The sequence below is a fragment of the Schistocerca serialis genome, chromosome 2 (genome assembly GCF_023864345.2).
Source record: "Schistocerca serialis cubense isolate TAMUIC-IGC-003099 chromosome 2, iqSchSeri2.2, whole genome shotgun sequence".
Classification (NCBI taxonomy): Eukaryota; Metazoa; Arthropoda; class Insecta; order Orthoptera; family Acrididae; genus Schistocerca; species Schistocerca serialis.
Genome location: NC_064639.1, coordinates 135,790,616 through 135,813,458, shown reverse-complemented (window position 1 = coordinate 135,813,458; position 22,843 = coordinate 135,790,616). Strand labels below are relative to the sequence as shown.

The 22,843-nt window shown below is 42.9% G+C and overlaps 1 long non-coding RNA gene across 1 annotated transcript in view; it reads left to right on the top strand.

Moving 5' to 3' along the window:
* LOC126456850 (uncharacterized) overlaps positions 1-6,235 on the top strand; it is a 93,437-nt gene extending 87,202 nt beyond the window's left edge. Inside the window, exon 3 of the long non-coding RNA XR_007585392.1 lies at positions 5,613-6,235. This is a non-coding gene — a long non-coding RNA (uncharacterized LOC126456850). The remainder of the gene's footprint in view (positions 1-5,612) is intronic.
* Positions 6,236-22,843: the final 16,608 nt, after the last annotated feature.

Here is a 22,843-nt window from a genome sequence, read left to right as displayed (position 1 = left end):
TAGCCTGTCACCGATGTTATTCAATATGTACATTGAGCAAGCGGTAACGGAAACAAAAGAAAAATTCGGAGTAGGAATTAAAATCCAAGAGGAAGAAATAAAAACTTTGAGGTTCGCCGATGACATTGTAATTCTGTCAGAGACAGCAAAGGACCTGGAAGATTAGTTGAACGGAATGGACAGTGTCTTGAAAGGAGGATATAAGATGAACATCAGCAAAAGCAAAACGAGGATAATGGAATGCAGTCGGATTAAATCGGATGATGCTGTGGGAATTAGGTCGGGAAATGAGACGCCTAAAACAGTAAAGGAGTTTTGCTATTTGGGGAGCAAAATAACTGATGATGGTCGAAGTAGAGAGGTTATAAAATGTAGACTGGCAATGGCAAGAAAAGCGTTTCTGCAGATGAGAAATTTGTTAACATCGAGTATAGATTTAAGTGTCAGGAAATCTTTTCTAAAAGTGTTTGTATGGATTGTACCCATATATGGAAATGAAACGTGGACTATAAATAGTTTACACAAGAAGAGAATAGAAACTTTCGAAATTTGGTGCTACAGAATAATGCTGAACATTTGATGGGTAGATCACATAACTAATGATGAGGTATTGAACAGAATTGGGATAGTAGAGGAGTTTGTGGCACAACTTGACTAGAAGAAGGGATCGGTTGGTAGGACATATTCTGAGGCATCAAGGGATCACCAATTTAGCATTGGAGGGCAGCGTGGAGGGTACAAATCGTAGAGGGAGGCGAAAAGATGAATACACTAAACAGATTCAGAAGGATGTAGGTTGCAGTAGGTACTGGGAGATGAAGAAGCTTGCACTGGATAGAGTCGCATGGAGAGCTGCATCAAACCAGTCTCTGGACTGGAGACCACAACAAAACAAGGTAGGGGGAACGTCCATCCACTCGTTGCAAGGGCTCCTTTACCTGCGCTGTTCGATGCGGTCGAGCATTATCATGCATAAAAAAGAAATCGGGGTCGATTACACCACTCAAAAGACGCACATGCGGAGGAAGCATAATGTCACAATAACGTTGGCTGCTGAGTGTACAGTATTCAACGATTTCAATATCAGTACGCCTATTCAGCCTTATGCCTTCCGACACCATAACACCTAGACCACAAAAACGATCACGTTTCTGTGTGTCTCATCTGTTCCCACATCTCGCCATATCAGGTTACGTCCAGGATCATGTCGGAAATGACAGTCTGGTACTCCAACTTTTAGGGTTGGGAGGGGGGGGCATTATGCTGCGTGGGAATTCTACGAAGACGGCACAGTCACCGGTCAACACTGTTGTGACACTGACCTCCTTTCGCATACGAGTCTTTTCAGACATGCATTTGAACATGACTTCCTTTTTATGACTGAGAATGCGCAGCCACGGTACCAGTGCTGGAGCTCTTGAAACGAGAGGATATTAGGCGAATGGACTGATCTGCTCTTTCCCCCGACGTAAATTCCATCGAGCAGGTGTTAGATGCGTTGGGGAGACGTAATACACCACGTCGACCAACAACAATCCAACAAGATTAAAATTTAAAACAGTTTTGATCGCAATCTTGTTACAATATTTTTTATTCGAGTGAGTGACCTGTTTCGACTCTACGAAAGAGTGATCTTCAGACTCTGTAAAGATACACTACTGGCCATTAAAATTGCTACACCACGAAGATGACGTGATACAGACGCGAAATTTAACCGACAGGAAGAAGATGCTGTGATATGCAAATGATTAGCTTTTCAGAGCATTCAAACAAGGTTGGCGCCGGTGGCGACACCTACAGCGTGCTGACATGAGGAAACTTTCCAACCGATTTCTCATACACAAACAGCAGTTGACCGGCGTTGCCTGGTGAAACGTTGTTGTGATGCCTCGTGTAAGGAGGAGAAATGCATACCATCACGTTTCCGACTTTGATAAAGGTCGGATGGTAGCCTATCGCGATTGCGGTTTATCGTATCGCGACATTGCTGCCCTCTTTGGTCGAAATCCAATGACTGTTAGCAGAATATGGAATCGGTGGGTTCAGGAGGGTAATACGGAACGCCATGCTGGATCCCAACGGCGCCGTATCACTAGTAGTCGAGATGACAGGCATCTTATCCGCATGGCTGTAACGGATCGTGTAGCCACGTCTCGATCCCTGAGTCAACAGATGGGGACGTTTGCAAGACAACAACCATCAGCGCGAACAGTTCGACGACGTTTCCAGCAGCATGGACTATCAGCTCGAGGGCCATGGCTGCGGTTACCCTAGACGCTGCATCACAGACAGGAGCGCCTGCGATGGTGCACTCAAAGACGAACCTGGGTGCACGAATGGCAAAACGTCGTTTCTTCGGATGAATCCAGGTTCTGTTTACAGCATCATGATGGTCGCATCCGTGTTTGGCGACATCGCGGTGAACGCACATTGGAAGCGTGTATTCGTCATCGCTATACTGGCGTATCGCCCAGCGTGATGGTATGGGGTGCCATTGGTTACACGTCTCGGTCACATCTTGTTCGCATTGACGGCACTTTGAACAGTGGACGTTACATTTCAGATGCGTTACGACCCGTGCCTCTACCCTTCATTCGATCCCTGCGAAACACTACGTTTCGGCAGTATAATGCACGAACGCATGTTGCAGGTCCTGTACATGCCTTTCTGGATACAGAAAACGTTCGGAAGCTGCCCTGGTCAGCACATTCTCCAGATCTCTCACCAACTGAAAACGTCTGGTCAATGGTGGCCGAGCAACTGGCTCGTCACAATACGCCAGTCACTACTGTTGTTGAACTGTGGTATCGTGTTGAAGCTGCATGGGCAGCTGTACCTGTACACTCCATCCAAGCTCTGTTTGACTCAATGCCCAGGCGTATCAAGGCCGTTATTAGGCCAGAGGTGGTTGTTCTGGGTACTGATTTCTCAGGATGTATGCACCCAAATTGCGTGAAAATGCAATCACATGTCAGTTGTAGTATAATATATTTGTCGAATGAGTACCCAGTTATCATCTGCATTTCTTCTTGGTGTACCAATTTTAATGGCCAGTGGTGTATATTGCCAAAGTAGTATAGACGTTATAAAAAGCATATAAAAATATATAAAAGTGAGATAAATAGTAATAAATTATACCCAGAGCGGTGGATGAGTCCCGTCGTCCCTCGACGCTGGTGTAACTGGTGACTGTGCGTGGAGGGAACGGGCATTAATAAGGCTGGTCACACCCACCGTTCTGAGTATGACATCATAAGTAGCTAATCAGAAAACACCTTCATGATTAGATAACATAGTACATAACTATGAAGGAACAGTTGCAGTTGGAATACATCGTAATGTCAATTATTGATCATTATTCGTCAATGAATATAAATTATACTACTAAAATGGTTCATTTGTATGAAATAAGGCTTAGAGTATGCTGCACTCTAAACTCAGAGCTACAAGTCTGCTCCAAAGATTGTCGTTGCCCCAGCGATTACGTGGATAATCGAGGATTACCATGGAAATGGCGTCCTGTTCCGCTGTGGACGTTGGTGGTGCTGTCAAAGATTGTACTAGCGGGAGATACGTCGTATGTTACGGCTATGTGATGCCGTAGAATTTTGCTCTCTTCTGATGTCAGCGCCATGAAAATAACTGTACTACAGTGGAACCACACCAATATTTCTGTAATAACACCGGGAAGATGTTACTAAATTGCATCGATAGTTGCCGTAGAAACGGCGTCCTAGCCCGGTGAGGCAGGCTGGTTTTTTAAAAATTTTAAGAAATCGAGCAGATGGCAAACTCGCTGGTAGAGGGATGGAACGACCTACCAAAAGAACATGCTGCAGAGCATAAAGTCGGTGGTGGTCACACACCCCATTAAGAACCAGGGCCCGGGAACTGCCTCAAATCGCGCTGACTTCACTGTAATTATTGTCTTTGAATAACAGTGTCATTTCTCTCCGTCTCATTGCGCGTTTCTCAGTTACCTTCTGTACTGTACAGTACCGTAGCAGTTCTTTCTGTGTACGGTCCAAGAGCTATCGGATTATTATTCTTGGCAGTGACACATGACGCGAAAATTTCTTTCACCCAGCCTCTCCTTACGTTGCACACTCAGGTGTACTATAACTGTCAAGCGATCTAATTTTACTCTCAGTTTTCAACTTAACTCAGCATTCTGCAGAAAAATTTCCAGCAGCGCGTTAATGTCAAGCGGAAAAAAATTCCGCGAACTATTGTGAGATAGAATCTGAGAGCCTCTGGACTGTATCGCAGCACACAACCACTTTTTCCCTTCTCTTTGTTTCTTTATGCCAGTTTCTTTGCCATTTTTTCTTCTGCAGATGTGTGCGAATGTCTCTTGACATCGCTCGAATTCCATCCCTTAAAACTGCACGCACTTCTTTTACTGCAGTTCTTTTATTACAGAAAGGGGAGCAGTCGCCTGTTCGTATTCACCCAGCTACTAAGTTGGTCGTAGGTTTTGTTCCAGAAATGAACAGCATAGAGACAGAAGTGATGACACGCTCTGCAGGACCTGACCATCATTTTGCAGGACAATGCTCAAGCACGTAGTGTTTATTTGACTGATGGGGCTCCTAAGTTCTATACCACCCACTGCACTCCCCTGACTTAAGCCCCCATGAGTTCAAATCGGTTTCTAAACTGAAGGAAACACCTCACGGCATTCGCTTTAGAACTGCAACAGATTCGTCGGGCAATAGACCGCGCCGCTCGAACTGTCAACACAACTGGCACTGCTAAGAGTATCCTACGACTTCCACATCGCTGGCAACGGGTTATACACAATGCTGGTGACTACTTAGAAGGTCAGTAAAACTTTGAAACACGTATCTATTTTGTGCGAGTTGTAAATAAATAGTTGTCACTATTAAAGTTCCATCCCTCGTATATTCCGTTTCATGGTGAATAACTGAGAGCCGCTTCCAGACCGCTTTAATGCTTGAATGTGCCGGTATTTCGTGTATACAAACACCTATTTGCTTTCTGTTTCGTGGACCGGCTTGCTATAGTCCGGAGAGGAGAATAACTATCACCAAAAGAGTAAAAAGAACCGGCAGAGAGCTATGGAGATCTGGCATCGGTGGAGCAGACGTCACAGAAGCACGTTAATACTTTTTCAGAATGGCTTCTTGTAATAACTAATGGGATGTCTCATAAGTCTACTGTATAAGGCTGACTTCATAATCATAGTAGGTGACAGACAGTATTGCTGTTTGAGTGCAGCGGATCAGCTGTTTCCATATTCTGCTACTTTCCCTGGCAGAAGTGCCAACGTAACTTACAAAGATACTGAAGTGTGCATGTAGTGGCAATATTCTAGCAAAATTCTTAAAGACAATGTATGCACCCAATGGAGAGAACATATAGTAAAAATAAAGTGACTGAATTCACTTGGTTTAGAGACCACCAGGCTTGAATACAACCGTTTCCATAGCTTAGCTTATTTTCATTAGGGAGAGTAAAGAGAATTCTTCTGCCCCTCTTGTTATCCAAACAAGATGTGGTCTCCCCACAGAAAGATAATGAAAATTATAGATTAACAGTTTTCTGTTTTGTTTTTGACTGTTTCATGTACTTACCCACCCGACGAGCAGTGGCGAGTCCAAGTTCATCTTCCGTTGCCGATCGAGCTGTGGATGGCTCTTCACAACACCAGACACCCTTGACTGAATACGACATCAGCTGCACCATCCATTGCCTCCGCTACTCATTTATAACAAATAGAACATACTCTTTCTGTCCGTCACAGCCCTTTGTAACAATTTACGTATCAAGTATTTTGATAACTAAAGGGGAACTGTATACACGTTGATAAAACATATCTGAATTCCACTCTCTGCGTCTTGAAACAAATGTCCAAACAACAGTCTAAACAACATTGTAGCTGAGTAAAGTTTAGTGCACGTTCTAACCTCAGATCAAGTGATGTGTAAAGCAAAACTGTAACTTCAGGTATCAATTATTACCAAGCTGATATTTCAGCATTGAACTTTGATTATTTCGAAAGACTGTATGAAATTAATTTACTGAAACTGCAATAATGTAAATATTGAATATGAAAATTAAATTATGACAAATATCAACGAAATTCATGCTATGTAAATTGCATTGTAAGTAAATGTGAGGTTGAATGCCGTATTATGAGGTTTCCCTGCCTAGATGGGAAGGCATGTAATTAAATTGTCCTACAATAAAAGATAGCACTCTGCCTCACGAATAGCTAACAATCAAAAGAAATACTGAATCACATGATGTCAAATACCTTTATTGTTACTGAAGTACTGAAATGGAAACGTAATTGAATAACTACGTAATATACAACTGTGAAGGACTTCATAACGAAGGGTTTCTTCAAGAAGTGTTAGATAACAATTGCTGTGTAATTTTCAAACTCTTTGTTAAGTTATAAGTAAATCAAACGTAAGTATTTATTATTTGAAGAAAAGAAATATTATATTAGTAATAAACTGCATGCACAAACATTGTAAAAGAAACAGCTAAATTTTTGAAAGTCAGAAGAAAGTAATATTGAATTACAGCTAAAAGCACACGGATCCATCTTTGTTTATACAGACAGACCCAGTGTCTCGCAGTTGGTGTCGAATGTAGTGTATCATTTGCGCACATACATTATTTGGCAAATTAAGTTACTATTACGCACTTGGCGCTGCAGTTAAGTCTCTGCTTGAATAGCCAGCTATTCACAGAAGACATTGAAACTGCTATTATAGAATTCCTTGCTGCTTATTATCCCCAATCGCTGATTTTTTGTGTTAATGAAAAGAATTGCAGTATTTCTTTACATTCATTTCTGTCAATGAGCTTGTAGTGAAGTAGATGGAATGCATGCCATGCATTTAACACAGTTATGTCTTTAAATAATTTGCAGTAAAGCCTGACCTATAGTACTATGAAAATATACCACATCACGTAGTGTACAAAATTACTTAAAGAGACATCGGCTTTATTGAAAAAGTGATATTGTAGTTTTCGGTGCAATGTGATCTTATCCGTGTATTTTTAACTAATGAAATTTAGCTCTCCCATTTTTCACCGACACTAGTTACAAACTGCACCTTGCATGCAAACCCGACAGTGGAGATTACTTTATTGTCAGAGAAACTCAGATAGAACGGAAACCGTACACTACTACACATATCCCGTTTACACGATGTATACAGCAGGTGTACTAGAAGAGGTAGTGTTATTCGTGGAACTGTAGCCGTGTATAGCTTCCTGTTTTGGATCTCATCTTTCGCGACTTTGAAAAATACATCGCCTATAATATGCCAATATGTTGTGTCAAATTCTTACGGGATCCCATCAGTGCCTAGGCTTCTCTTTCTTGACAAGTTTTTGATTACATATTTCATTCATCTTCTGTTACAAGTTCCATCAACGAATTTCTGCTTTCGTCTCTTAACTTTAGTTCACAATTTTGCAAGAATGCAATTCACACAGGAATTCCAAACTGCATGAGGATCTACTATAATAGTTAGGCGGGAGGGGAGAAAACTTGAATTTCCTGGTAGAGCGGCTGCTCATAAGTCACACATCACGCCGGTAAATGCCCAACGACGCCCCGCTTCATGTAAGGAGCGTAAATATTGGACAACTGAACAGTGGAAAAACGTTGTCTGGAGTGACGAATCACGGTACACAAAGTGGCGATCCGATGGCAAGCTGTGGGTGGTCATCTGCCAGCGTGTGTAGAGGCAACAGTAAAATTCGGAGGCGGTAGTGTTATGGTGTGGTCGTGATTTACATGTAGACTGCTTGCCCCCCCCCCCCCCCCCCCTGTTGTTTTGCGTGGCACTACCACAGCACAGGCCTACATTGATGTTTTAAGCACCTTCTTGCTTCCATCTGTTGAGGAGCAATTCGGGGATGGCGATTGCATCTTTCAACACAATCGTGAACCTGTTCATAATGCACAGCCTGTGACGGAGTGGTTACACGACAATAACACCCCTATTATGACGGGCCTGCACAGAGTCCTGACCTGAATTATATAGAACACCTTTGGATGTCTTGGAACGCCGAGTTCGTGACAGGCCTCACCGACCGGCATCGGTACCTATCCTCAGTGCAGTACTCCGTGAAGAATGGGCTGCCATTCCCAAAGAAATCTTCCACCACCTGATGGAAAGTATGCCTGCGAGAGTGGAAGCTGTCATCAAGGCTAAGAGTGGGCCAACACCACTCTGAATTCTAGCATTACCGATGGAGGGCGCCACGAACTCTTAAGTCATTTTCAGCCAGATGTCCGGATACTTTTGATCACGTAGTAAGGTCCAATGAAGCTAGGTGGCTCATAGGTTGGATATATTACACTGAGGTGAAAAAAAGTCGTGGGATAGCGATATGCACGTATACAGATGGCTGTACAATCGCGTACACAAGGTAATTGTCGGAGCTCTCATTTGTACTGATGTGAAATGGTTTTCGACGTGATTATGGCCACACGATTGGCATTTACAGATTTTTAACGTGTAATGGGAACCCAGGCTAGACGTATGGGATATTCCATTTCGGAAATGGTACGGAATTCAATATTCCGAGGTCCATAGAGTCAATACAACATTTCAGGCGTTACCACTAACAATGCACTTGCCTGAAATATGTATATAAAAAACCACAGGTAACAGGAGGAAACCTTGATACCAAATATAGCATAATAAGGAAATAGACAGGAACAGGTGACGCTATTGACTGTATAACGAATACTGACATAGCTTTGTGAATATGGAATATGTTGTCCAAGAAGTTTCATTACAGTGTGCGGTTTGCTATTATTATTATTCACGTTTGGGCTCTTTTGGACCACAAAGTGTGCAACAAGGGGCATTTTGAGAGTTTTTTAAGCTATTCTTTGTACCTATATTCCTTTCATTGTCTTAGAATGGGCTCCCGTTCGCTAGTCAGACCAAGTTTTTCTTGTCTTCCTCTGCAGTTGTTGTCGTCTATACTTACATACAAGGTGTATTAAAAAACGCGGACAACGCTTAGCGTATTGTGTGGTATAGAAAACTGGTCATATTTTAAGTCGGTGATGAAGGGATATCTCTCAGCTGTGTGTTAAAGCCCCTTCTGGTGTTCCAGCAAACATACATATTCACACACTGAAAAAGCAAAATTTGTCCTTTCCTTTATCTATTGTACGCTTATTATTGTCAACACCTGTGATGTTACAAGATTTCACACAACATTCAATCACGGTGCTTAGCGGCGGCTTAAGCCCTTAAATACATTTGTGTCCAAAATTAAAGCAAAAAACCGCTATCTCCCCATCCTGTGTCTAACCTACGATATAATCATACAGTCAACACATGCCTGTTCGATCGTGTTCTCATCGAAGATGGCATTCCAGTCAACTGACAACTACGCCAGCGATGATGTCACGGCACCTATCAAAGGGGGTAATGTTTGCCGGGTGGTCCCACATCCACAGTCGCTTTGTACACACCCACAGACTGTGCAGTATGACACGGAGAAGACACCTACGAGTCTCTCTGCCGTGGGGGACCACAGGAAGAATGGAAGCACGAGAGTCGCAAACTGATGTGGCCTGATGGCTTAATGTTAATCGTTCTGCTGTTTCTCGGCTGTGGCGACATTTTATGGAAACCGAAGCTGTATCCTGAAGACCAGGCCAGGTCTGACCACGTGTGACATCAGAAAGAGAGGACCTTTATTTGGCTGTAAGGGGGTACCAGCTTAGTACTGCACGGCAACTGGCGTCTCACCTCGCAGCATCCACTGTACGTGGTGTACCGAGGCAAATGGTATACAGAAGGCTTCAGCATAGTGGCCTTTATTGTAGGAGGCATGCTGTATGCGTACCACTGAAGCATCTTCACAGAAGGGAATGTCTAGTGTAGAGTCGTCAACATGCCACCTTGACGTTCGAACTTTGGGTTGATGTCCTTTACACAGATGAGTCCCGATTTGGTCTGGAGAGTGATTCTCGACGGATTCACATATGGAGGGAACTTGGAACACGATTTCGGGACCCAAACACTATGGAAAGAGACCGATATCGAGGGAAGTCGCCTAATGGTGTGGGCAGGGATTATATTAACCGGTCGAACACCTGCTCGTGAAACTGTACGGTTGAATCGGCAAGGTTTAACTGCTGTCAGATATCGTGACGAAGTCTTCAGACCTAATGTGCAGTTATTATGAGGTTGAACTTCGCATTGATGGATGATAATTCTCGACGTCATAGAACATGGGTGGTTGCCGTTTTCATGGAAACGGATGATATTGCACCCACAGCGTGACTTATTCACTCTCCTGATTTGAATTTCACAGAGCATTTCTGGGATAAACTAAGAAGGCAAATTGTGTCAGTCAGCACTCATCAACCACACTCCAAGACTTGCGAGCAGCTCTACATCTACATCTACATCCATACTCCGCAAGCCACCTGACGGTGTGTGGCGGAGGGTACCTTGAGTACCTCTATCGGTTCTCCACCTGTACCCGTGGTCTAGGGGTAGCGTCTTTGATTCATAATCAGTCGGCTCTCAGCCGTGGCAGCGTGCGGAGGGCCTCGCGCGCCGGCCAGTGCTCCGCTGCAGGCGTTGTTTACTTCCGCGTCGTAGCTTTAAGGCTTGTGTCCGTCCACCGTGAACAACATGTCGAGCGCTTACCGCCGTGCGACCCTTAAAGTTTCCTTCCCAGCTGAACATGCGCGGCCTCGTGCACATGAAGTTGAAACGTTCATACGTGAAGAAGTTCGTTTAGATCCTAATCACGTTATCGGAATCCATTTTTCGATCACGAGTAGTGTCGTTCATATTAAAATGACAAACACCGAGGTGTGTGAAGATGTTATTCGCCGCCATGCCAATGGACTTCAGTTCAAATACTCTGATGGTCACGTCGGAGCTGTAACACTTGAACTCGCAGAGTACGGTCAACGCACGATTAGGGTGTTTGAACTACCTTTTGAAGTGCCGAAGGACGAAGTTGTCTCTGCGTTACAACCATACGGTAACGTCATCGGTTACGCAGAGGAAAAATGGCAAACCTTCACGACCTACCATGTCCTTAATGGTGTTCGTCAGGTCAAAATTGAACTGAAAAAACATATACCACCATACCTGACAATTGGCGGGGTGCGAGCCATTGTCATGTACTACGGCCAACCCCGAACATGTGCGGGATGTGGACAAGAAGGCCACGTCAGATCCGCCTGCATGCGACGCCGCCTGATCCAGACGCCGGTCGGCGAGGAAGCGTCCCCAGCGGTGATCACTCAGATCCCTGTCAAAAAAAAAAAAAAAATGGCTCTGAGCACTATGGGACTTAACATCTATGGTCATCAGTCCCCTAGAACATAGAACTACTTAAACCTAACTAACCTAAGGACATCACACAACACCCAGCCATCACGAGGCAGAGAAAATCCCTGACCCCGCCGGGAATCGAACCCGGGAACCCGGGCGTGGGAAGCGAGAACGCTACCGCACGACCACGAGATGCGGGCGATCCCTGTCACATATGCCAAGGTTGCCCAGGAAGGTAGCACCTCAACACAGGGACTTCCTGCTCCGTTGACGTCGTCTGATCAGGTAGATGCAACCGCTCCTGAAATTCCTTCTGAGGTGCCACAGACACCAGATCCTAACCTGCCGCATCATCGCAGCACTGTGACTGAAAATGCTACTGAGATGGACGTTGATCCGGGAGTAGTACCTACTTCTGCTTTCCTTCAGACTGGTCCGGAGTCAGGCGAAAGCCACCCGCAATCTGACACTGAACGACCTGTTCGAAAACAAGGGTCGACACGATAGAGAAAGAAACGTAGCCGTACACCCCCTGATGAATCCATTGTACAGACGGATACCAGGGATGCAGACCCGACGATGGACGACAAACCGCTCTTTGGTGACCAAAAGTCTGATGCGAAAGACCCGCCACAGGCGACCACTGGCAACGAACACCCCTCCTTACTGGCGCAGTCGCCCCCACAGGTCGACGCTGAAGAGAGCCTATCCGCTGAGCCGAAAACTACGTCTCCTCTCCGCGTGGATGATGTGCACGGCCGATGCCCTACCGCAGTATCAGTCTCCTGGGCAGACGACGTGGAGATCGAAGGGACTGGGGTGGACGCTGCTGATGATGGGGCACCGCCATCGGTTGCGCCCGCGCCCGCAAACTCTCCACAATAGCAGCCTCTTCGGCGGACCGGCAAGATCGACGACCTCTCGCTCCTGAAGAAGGTGCCCCACCTGTGCCTGTGGGACTCTAACACCAGCATTATCGTGTCGCAACGATTAACCTCGCCACCATTCGTGCGCCCCACAAACTAGCGCTGCTCCGCGATATGATTTATGATACGGACATAGATATTGCGCTTTTTCAGGAAGTGCATGTCGCCGATTTTTCACCACCACATGGCTTCACGGCGCATCTTTCTCCCGCTTCGGACACCGGTAGTGTTGTTACCATCATCTTACGCGAAGGTCTTCCTGCCGAAGATGTCCTACACCTCCCCAACGGCAGAGGTATGACCCTTACTCTCTTTGGTGTACGCATCGTCAACATTTATGCGCCGTCGGGCTCCAGCTACCGTCGTGAACGCAATGCCTTCTTCGCGAATGAAGTTACACCCCTTTTTATGGGACCACACGATGACTGGGTCATGGGTGGAGACTTGAACTGCACCCAGCGACCTCAGGATCAATTGCCGCGTCACTCACCATGCGCAGCTCTGGAAACAGTGGTCACGCGGCTACAATTTCTTGACACGTGGAGACATGTTCACGGTGATCTTTTGGGCTTTACGTACTACACTGCGCACTCCTCTAGCCGACTGGATCGCATCTACATCTCGCGATCCCTAATTCAACACACTCGACAGGCTGAAATCTGGCCTGTTGCTTTCTCAGATCATGAGGCTTACTTCTGTGATGTTCTCACAAGACAGGCAGTATGGCACGGACGTGGGTTATGGAAACTGAACACGGCACTTCTTAATTCACCTGACTGTCGACTTCTAATAGAAGACATTTGGATCACATGTAATAGACGCCGACCCACGTATCTGTCTACCATATCCTGGTGGATCCAGTGTGCAAAACCTGCTCTTCGAAAAACTTTAATCCGGTACGGCAAAGATGTTGTCGCCTGGAGGAAGAGCACTCTGGACTTTTACTACAGGATCCTACGAGAATGCTCCACGATGCCAGCCTCCCCTGAGCGCCATACAAGGATGAACCATGCTAAGGCCCAAATCACCAATCTCATGCGAAGGCATTTGGAAGGAGCGGTAGTACAATCTCGTACTGCCTCATGCCTCATGAACATCCGTCGATGTACCATATCATCCAAGAACGCCAACATCGACGCCGAAAATTGATTCACGTCCTAACAGATCAAGAAGGGCGTCGCTACGTAACCCAATCTGCAATAGGGAATGTGCTTCAAGCCCACTACCAGCAGCCACACGCCGCAATTCCACATTCCCCAGAGTTGATCGAGGAAGTCACACAGCTCAACTTCGGTGGTATCCCAGGAGATGCGGCGATTGACTTGATGTCAGAGGTGACTGATGAGGAAGTCCGCGATGCGATCTGGGCAGGAACCATCAATCGCTCCCCAGGACCCGACGGTCTTCCCCACGAATTTTATCGCATCTTCTGTGATTTGTTAGAGTCCACCTTCACCTCCATCTGTCGGGAACTGATGTCTCCGGAAGTACCTGTGCCGGACGCTTTCATGGAAGGAATTATTATTCCTGTACATAAACCGCATGGTGGCAACAATATCAGTGATTATCGGCCCCTCACCCTCCTTAACAGTGATATGAAAATCTTCACTTGCCTTTTGGCAGCACGACTTAAAAACGTTGCCTAATATGTTCCGTCGCCAGACCAAGCATCTTTGGGAGGGGATAATAATATCCGCACGGCTTTATGCCGCTACAGGGATATGATCGCCGTTACCCAGGCACAACGCCTCTCTGGGGCCCTTGCGTCTTTGGACTTTAGTCAAGCTTTTGATAGGGTTGACCATTCGTTCCTTACGGCCGTTCTCCACCATATGGGTTTCCCAGTCGTCGTTATCACGGTAGTGATGTGCCTTCTGCGGGGTGCCTCATCCAGGATTGTGTACAATGGCAGACTCACTCCACCGATAATAATAGGTCGATCCGTACGTCAAGGTTGCCCTCTATCAGCAATTTTGTACGCCTTTTCCTTGGAATCCTTGCTATGTGGACCAAGACAACGTTTGATAGGGTTGTCCATGGATCGCTACCGATTCTGTTGCACGGCTGATGCTGGCGATGTAGTCCTCTGTTTACGTAATGGCGACGAGGTTCGAGCTGTTTTGACGTGGGTAGCGACTTATGGTGAGGCGTCGGGTAGCTCTTTAAACGTACATAAGTCACAAGTTACGTTCATTGGCACGGGACTTCCCGTGGAGTGCATTACACCTCTCACCACCGTTGATACCATTCGTTGTTTGGGAATAGATTTTTCATCTGATCTCCGGCGTTCAGCCACCATCAACTGCCGACGCCTCCTTTTAATGATCAGAGCAGGTCTTATGGACCATCGTCTTCGATCCCTAGATATTCTCCAACGAGCTCGATATGTCAATATATATATCGCATCCCGAGTTCCCCATGTAGCACAAGTTCTACCTTTCCTGCTTACTGTGGCACGTTGCATGTTGGCAGCGATGGCATCTTTCGTCAGCTCTGGGCTGTTGTTCAAAGTTAACTATGCAACCCTTACTCTTCCCTGTAAACGAGGTGGGATAGGTCTGTTTCACGTGCCGGATAGAGCTCACGCCCTATTTGTCAGCTCCCAGATGACGGTATGGACACGTTGCCCAACGAGCCTCTCTGGTCTCCTCCTGTCGGCATATTCGCCGGTCTCACTGTCAGCCCCAGTCATGATCTCGGATGTTCCGGCCCAGTTCCATTATCTACGCCTCACCTTACCAAGACAGCTTTTGCTCAAGACAAAGGCAATATACAATGTCCTCCAATTAGCTCGTCCACCTAACCCGATTGAACAAAAGTTCCCCCAGGTTGACTGGCGTCATGTATGGCGCGCGGTGTTCGCCTGTTACCTTGACACGAATGTTCAATCTGTCTGGTACCTAACTGTCAATGGTAAGCAAATCAACCAATTTCGCCTTCATCGTATCCACCTCGCCCAATCACCTCTATGTTCCACGTGTGGAGTGCCAGACAATGATGAACATCGGTTTGTTTGCGGACCGGCGGCGGAGGTTTGGCACTTGGTTCGTCGTATTGTGGCTTTTCTAACGCGGGACATTCCGGGTCGGATTACTCCCCTTTCATTATTATTTCCGGAACGTGACTATTTTCCTCGGACAAAGACCAATGCTGTGAATTGGATTCGCGGACATGCCATTCACTACCTATTTGGACAAACCGTAAACTCTGTACTCGATTTTTGGACATACCTCAATGACCGTCATTATGTCGTTGTCCGTCACCCAAAATACAGACAATTTTTCTCGAACTTCCTTGGGAGTGCTTTCCACGAGCCGCCTCGCAGCTGGAATGTGTTAAGCCAAGAGAGAAGAAGGTTTCCTGTTTGAACCAATGCTCATTTCTGACCGACTGAACGGAACACATCAATTTCGAGAAGACGTGACTCAACATATTACCAGTGGGGCGCAGAAGGCCTCTGAACAATTACACAACAAAACTAAAAAAAAAAAAAAAAAATAAAAACAATAAAAATAAAATTCAGAACAAGGAAGATTTTGTTTTATTTGTATGGATAGCCCTAACCTTGATTTCCCATATTTCCCCTGGTATATAGGCAGCTCTCTGGGGTAGGTTTAGTCAGGAGCCAACGCCTGAAGTGGACCAGACTTTTTTGTTATAGGATGAAAAGTGGCGGTGGCACTTTTTTTTGTAGTTTCCATTTTATTAAAAAAAATTACAAAAAAAATAAGAAATTCTAAACAAAAAAAAGTCTTCAGTCCCGGGGTCGATCCCCGCCACTGCCTATATTTTGATAAAAAATCAGCATTGGGGGCCGAAGACTTCCGGCAGAAGAAGTCAGCCTCATTCTGCCAACGGCCTTGTCAAAGAGGGCAGAGAAGCGGATAGAGGTTCAGGGCACTCTCTTGTCCTACGGGTGGGAAATTGCTCCTAAAGGTGGAAGAATCAGCAATGATCAACGACATGAGGATGCAGAAGGCAATGGAAACCACTGCATTAAAGACACGTAACATGTATCCACAGGACATGTGGCCTGTAATTGAAGAAATGTTATGATGATCTCTCCATTGGCAAAAGATTCTGGAATAGTCCCCCATTCGGATCTCCGGGAGGGGACTGCCAAGGGGGAGGTTACCATGAGAAAAAGATTGGATAATCAACGAAAGGATAACGTTCTATGAGTCGGGGCGTGGAATGTCAGAAGCTTGAACGTGGTAGGGAAACTAGAAAATCTGAAAAGGGAAATGCAAAGGCTTGAAACGTCCCCTTTTGAAGAATTATATACGAGACTGTGCTTATCTTGACACACAATATTTTTAGCACAACGTAATCTGACTTTCAAAAATCCATACAAAAGAATGGTCCTGACTAACATTAACCTATACATTTCACAAATTACTTACCTCGCAAATATCTTGGTTACTCGAGCTACTGCAATAAAGCAAGCGCCACTACTGCCAGCTAAATAAAAGATTCAAACTACTGAAGGCACTAACTACTGATAGGCATAGTTAGCAAATGAAAGATATTAATAGAGAACAAACAATGTATTTACCTTAATAGTCATAATATATATAGCAGTTCATGACAAATTTCAAAACTCCGCCATCTCTTTCCCCACATCCACCACTGCTGGCAGCTCACTTCCAACTGCGCAACGCTACGCGCTGTTCACAGCCAGCTGCCCAACACTACAATGGCGAGTATTACAACAATGAAAACTAGCCACAGACTGCACACAGCACAGCCAGTGATTCTCATACAGAGCGCTACATAACGTTACCAATAAGAAAACATAAACAGCCTACTTACATAGCCCCCATGCTCCCCACAAAAAAAATTTTACAAATTGTTTTGGGCAGTGGCCAACAATGATTTGATAAAATTTTTCATAATTACAATAACAAAGAAATCAAAGGCACACACTTATTGATACAATGTTGGTCAAAAGCTAAAATTTTCTCACAGTCCATAAAGACAGTCCTGATCGTTCATCACAGTAAAATAGAAGTGTTTTTCTCAAAGTCTGAGCAGTAGAAGAAAATGCACACGGAAGTAGTGGATTTCCATGCAGTCTTGAAGAAGTAGTGTTGTCCTTCCAACGAAAAGACAGTGCTGACTCTTGACATGCAGACAGGTAATCGGCCACAACAGAGCAAACCCACCGCAGAGTCAGTCGAAGTTTTGAAGAATATTGGTACGTAGGTCATCAGAGAGTAGACCCACTGTAGTCCTGGTAGAGATTACGGTATTGGTGGGCCACCAGAGGTGCAGACCCACTGCAGTCCTTGTAGAAATAATGGTTCTGGTGAGTCAGCAAAGGTGTAGACCCACTGTCGTCCTTGTAGAAATGGCCAGCAGCCATCTGCTGCGACTGTGCAGGTGCACAATCACCATCGAAGAGTCTTGCGGACAATATAGCAAGTCCATAACCACCACTTGTGCACTCACAAAGTTTTTGGAATTGTCCTTAGAACCAGCAATGCTGTTGACCAGTCCCTTGCTGAATTATTAACACATGTCCAAACACTAACAGTCCCAACTGCTCATATATTGTCCATATACTATGACCAACAGAAACGTGTGCAGTTAAATGTAACTTAGAAGTTACTTAACTCGATGAACTGGTGTCAATTACAATTTTATAACATAAGAATACAATAACAAAAGTACAAAATACATCATCAAAGAACATAACAGTACAGATAACATTTGTAGTATCACAGATGTTACAAAATAATAGAAATAAACATATACATCAGTGTTACAGGAATTATGAAATAAGTAAATAAATAAAATAATGAGAATAGTTTTCGAAACATTAATTTCACACATGATAATTGATACAGAACAGAATTAATAATGTCTAAACATCTTTACAAAGAAAATAACATATTATTAATGTCAATTATATTTGAGGATAACAGTATTCCACATCATAGTAAATGTAGCTTAGTATTAGAAGAGAAAAAAAATTCTATGAAACAGTACACAGAGACAGGAAGAAAACAAATACACAAGGGTATACAAACACATAGGGGGATAACACAATGGAAAGGACAGGGTTCGTTTTCAATGTAACATTTGGTACTGCAGTCCACCCCAAAACTTCATTCCATAGGTCTTTCGTCTTATTTCAACATTTGTTTCCACCAAAAAAATCCTATCAAAGCATGCTTTCTGTATTTATATGTTCACATATTTGTTACCTCATTATTTATTTTCCATTATCTTACCTCATTTATTTCTAAGAAAACCCTACGTAAACCTGTTGTCCATAAACCCTGCTTTTTTTGCTCATATCCTCTTTCAAAATACTTTTTTGGCCAAACCATTTTCTTATAGCTTCTCAATGCATTTCTTCCAATTCATCGCAACTCATTCTCTTATATAGTCTACCCCCTCTTAAGCTAACTTAAATCTACTGAGCTCAGAAATATATACCAAGGTGCGAGGCAATGCAGCAGCACGTAACAAATTAACACAATCAGCAATGATAAAAATACAAATGCCAAAGCAAGCAGCATAAATTAGCAGAGCAATTGCAATATTACAACTAATATAAGGCAATGTGCAGCAAACAATAAAAATAAATCAGTAAAATAAACTTGCTTAACAGAGTAATATAAAGTCAAATTCAGTAACACTATGCCTGGCAAGCAGCAGCAGAAAATGCAGTAACTAATATGTAAACATGACAAAGCACAAGCAGAAAGAATATTACACTAAAGACAACAATGCAGATAAGGGAAATGTAAATTCACATCTTAATGTCTACGTAATTAAAGTGGTGCACCACAACTTATTCTACAAAATAAATTACCAAGTACTTGAAAAGAAAATTATGTATGCAGTTCCTGTGAAGGTAAATGTCTTTTTTGTGCTCCCTCATTTTTTTGGAAAAAATTATTATTTACTCGATCTGTAGACAGAAAATATTTATATTAGTACATCTATAAAATTTTATTTTAACCAATGCTGCAGTGCTGCTAGAAACTAGATGTTAAGCAAAATAGGTGAAGCAAGGTGTGAAACGTCATTCACTAGCCATATGGCATTTCATAATGCAGTAAACAATCTTTGAACTAGCAAGACAATACACACGAAATGTTTCTCATCATTTCATTTCAGTAAATATCATAAATTAAGAACTCTACAGTGTAATCATGTTTTCAAGTTTGAGCGTGTCGTATTTACGATGCTTTCTACAGAGGAATGTCAATAGTGAGGATAATGGCCTTTTTTTTTCTTCTCCACCTGCGCCTCTGAAACCCACACACTAATGGTTTTTTTTTTCCAGGCATCTGTCGCGCAGCTGGGTGCTTACAGAGACCTACCTTTCTTCCCGAAATATTTACGACAGCACTTTCCGCTACAGTGACAGTCTCATATAAAAATATTTCACAATGCAAGAATTTGCGTTACAAAGCTGTAGAAACAAAATCCTATTGATATAACAGTGTCCAAAAAATTTTCGTTGGCATTGTAATACATTCACGCATTTACATGCATTTCATAACTCTTAAAGTACGATTCTTTGTTTCCAACAACCTTTTTCACAAACCAGAGTCCCTAACCACTACTCATTATTCCTTACCTTATTTGTCGACACTTCTTCAATATTTCATCATAACAGATACGTAGCATAATCAAATAACTCATATAGCATCAGCTTACTGATCATAAACATACTGCAACAGCATAATACACATAGTCATCGTAATAATAACATCATAACACCTCAGTCAACTCTCAAAATCGTCGTAGCTTCCTTCAATAATTTCAAAACCTAAAAAAAATTCTCTGCTCATGTCAAAAGTGTCATCTGCCTCAAACGTACTTTAAAAATCGTGATCCCATACCTAATATATGATTCAAAGCTCTCATAGTATCACAATGGTTCCGAAAAAATATGAAGAGTTCACAAAGTACTGACAAAATACAATTTCATAAGTGTGAAGTTATTCAACTGTGTAATTACGTAATCATCTGTCACTGATGTAGTAAAAAAAATGTTTATCTCTCAGTTAAATGATCAGATAGCTGTGTAATTTTGTGTTGGAGAAATATGGTACCAATGTGTAAAGTTGTATAAGCAAATACCATATTAGCTCCTTGTGCTTGCCAAACACGTGGTACACAAAGTAAGCATGTACCCCCCTGAGGATTAATGTAATTATACCCTCAGGTGTTACAGATTACAGCAATGGAATGAAATGTATCATGGAAAACTTTCTTTGTAATTCAAAAATCTTGAAAAATAAATGGCTTAAGCACAAAATCTCTCAAATGCGTGTCCTGTAGCGCTAAATGTGCGTCTTGCTGTAAGATAATTCTGTGGAAGTGTCATAGTTATCGTCCTCTGTAAGCAAAGTTCTGCTGAAGTCAATATACTTACCTCATCATAAACGAAAGTAAATGCTTTGCGTATGGATACTGTAGTTATTACATACCTTACCATGATCAAGAAAGTACTATAATGTAACGTATTGTTGTGCTACGAAAAAGGCTATCTCATTGTAGCTATATCACAAAAGTTACTACTAAAACATGTTTTACTTTCCAGAATAATACAGAAAAACTGTGCAGAAATAAAACAGAAACACTGCAAAAGCAACATTGTAAATTGTCACTCATTAGTAGCGTCATGATAAAACCGTGTAGTTGTCACATAAACTAACCACTGTGTCGTCTGGTATCTCACAGAAAGTACTTTAAATCCAGAATGTATTTTCAAGTAAACCAAAATGATGCATTAAAATCTAATTAGCAGTACTGGTAAATGTTCTAAGTATGTAAGCCTTATAGTTGTTACATAATCGTGCAACTAACAAGCAAGAGTGTGCACACACAATAACACTGTGACGTCTGTTCACTATAACAATGCATTCGCAATTTCTGTTTAAATATGTTCTCTTGATTCTTGAGTGGATATTTAACTTCAAACATTGTTGCATGTTAACAGTTTCTTAAGTCTGACAAAGCATACTAGCAATGTGAAGTGAAAAATTTTATGGCAAAGACTAAGTTAAAAAGCAGATTATCTTTCAATAAACAGTTGTACGTATGAAATGTGGTTTAAACCTTTACTCTTCCTAGTACGCAGAGTTTCAACTTCAACGCAATTATCATGTGGTATACATCGGATTCTGCAAGGTCCATTGTAAACAAGAACGAATTTGTGACTCAAGTGTTTCTTCTTATGTGACAATGAATGAGCTTTAATGAGAACTTTCTGACCAATATATAATTTCTTTGCATTTGTTTTACCGTGTAGTTTTCTCCTTTTGTCTGCTGCAGATTTTATATTTTTAATAGCCAAATCAATTATGTCTTTGTGTCGAAGTTTACGTGTATTCGGGAAAGGTACAAGCTCTCTGATTCTGTTTGATGGTTCTTCATTCTTCAGTACAAGAATAGGTGGTAAAGCAGTGGAGTCAGGAGGCATTTCATTCAGCACATCATGAAATAAGTGTAAATATCTGTCCCAATGCTGATGCTTTCTATGACAATAAAGTCTGCAAAGCTTGTTGATTTCTTTCATAATCCGTTCAGACGGGTTACAGTGTGGTGAGTACAATGAAATAAAAACAGGTTTGATATTATGATTCCGAAGCATGAGTGACCAAACAGTAGATCTGAATTGCGGTCCGTTATCTGAAATGACTTTACTAACGTGTCCAACTTCACGTAAAAAATTTTTAACAAAGGCATTGGATACAGAACGTCCAGTGGCTTTACGTAACGGTGTGAAAGAAACAAATTTTGAAGTAAGTTCAACAGCGATTAGAACGTACGAAAATCCATTAGATGTTCTGACAAGCGGTCCCAAGAGATCAACAGCAGCAAATTCTTTTAATTTAGAAGGAATAATAGGAAACAACGGAGCACGATTTGAGATAGTAGATGGTTTCGCCTTTTGACAAAGTTTACAAATAGACAAGACTCTTCGAATTCTCTTTTCCATATTGCTAAAATAACAAGTCGTTCGAAGAATATGATAACATCCTCGTGGACCAAAATGTGCGTAGCTGAAATGAATGTACCAAATGAGCTTATTAACAAATCGTCTGGAATGCAAAGTACCCATAGCTTGTCATCAACAGCGCAGCATTTGAAGAGTTTGTTGTTTCTAACCAGGTAATAATGCCGAATCTGAGTGTGTGACTTTTCATGCCATTTACTTTTGATGTCTTTCCAAATCGGATCGTTATCTTGGTCATGAGCAATGTCCTTTAAAGATGTGGAGATGAAGTTTTCAAAGGCGACTTTCTGAATGTAAAGAATACTGAAATTTTTCTCGAGGTTGCCTTCTGTGTTACTTTTCTCAAGCCCAGCCGGTGCGCGTGACAGTGCGTCCGCAACAATGTTTTCCTTGCCGGGAATGTAAACTATTGTGAAGTGGAATTCTTGCAGAAATAATGACCAACGTTTCAACCTGTCATGATTTAATTTTGAAAACATAAGAAATTGTAATGCACGATGATCACTGTATACTTTTACGTGCTTACCAGTAAGAAAGAAACGGAATTTGTTAAATGCCCAAACGATAGCTAAAGCTTCTAATTCAGTAACGGAATAATTTTTTTCAGATTTTGTTAGCAC